This window comes from Camelus dromedarius, chromosome 8, assembly GCF_036321535.1.
Source record: "Camelus dromedarius isolate mCamDro1 chromosome 8, mCamDro1.pat, whole genome shotgun sequence".
Taxonomy (NCBI): Eukaryota; Metazoa; Chordata; class Mammalia; order Artiodactyla; family Camelidae; genus Camelus; species Camelus dromedarius.
The window spans coordinates 21,186,116-21,186,604 of record NC_087443.1 but is presented as its reverse complement, the minus strand read 5'-3'; the positions used below and the strand labels follow the sequence as shown (position 1 = coordinate 21,186,604).

Here is a 489-nt window from a genome sequence, read left to right as displayed (position 1 = left end):
CTACCACTTGAGCTATGTGCTTTATTTTTTAAAATAAATTTTACTTTTTTAATGGCGATACCCCACATTGAACCCAGGACTTCATGCACGCTAAGCACACGTTTTACCACTGAGATCTACTCCCACCCGCCATTACACTTCATTTTTTGACCAAATATAAATAAAGATAGATACAAAGAAAGAATACACACATATATTTATATACATATATATTTGGGTTTATGTTTTTATCTGATTAAAAAATGAAATATACTAGGCGCATGTATGTGTGTGTATATATAATGTGTGTATATATATACATTTATATTATACATATATACATGTGTGCACCCACATCTGGTTCTACTTACTACTCCTAAGCACTGATTCTAGTCAAGAATTCCTGTGCTCGCTTCGGCAGCACATACACTAAAATTGGAACAACACAGAAGATTAGCACTGTCCTTGCACAAAGATGACACACAAATTTGTGAAGCGTTCCATATTTTT

General features: G+C 33.3%; 1 non-coding gene across 1 annotated transcript; it reads left to right on the top strand.

The window, feature by feature from the left end:
* Positions 1-384: 384 nt before the first annotated feature.
* Positions 385-489, top strand: LOC116156173 (U6 spliceosomal RNA). The gene has a single exon (XR_004140018.1). It is a non-coding gene; the product is annotated as a U6 spliceosomal RNA (small nuclear RNA).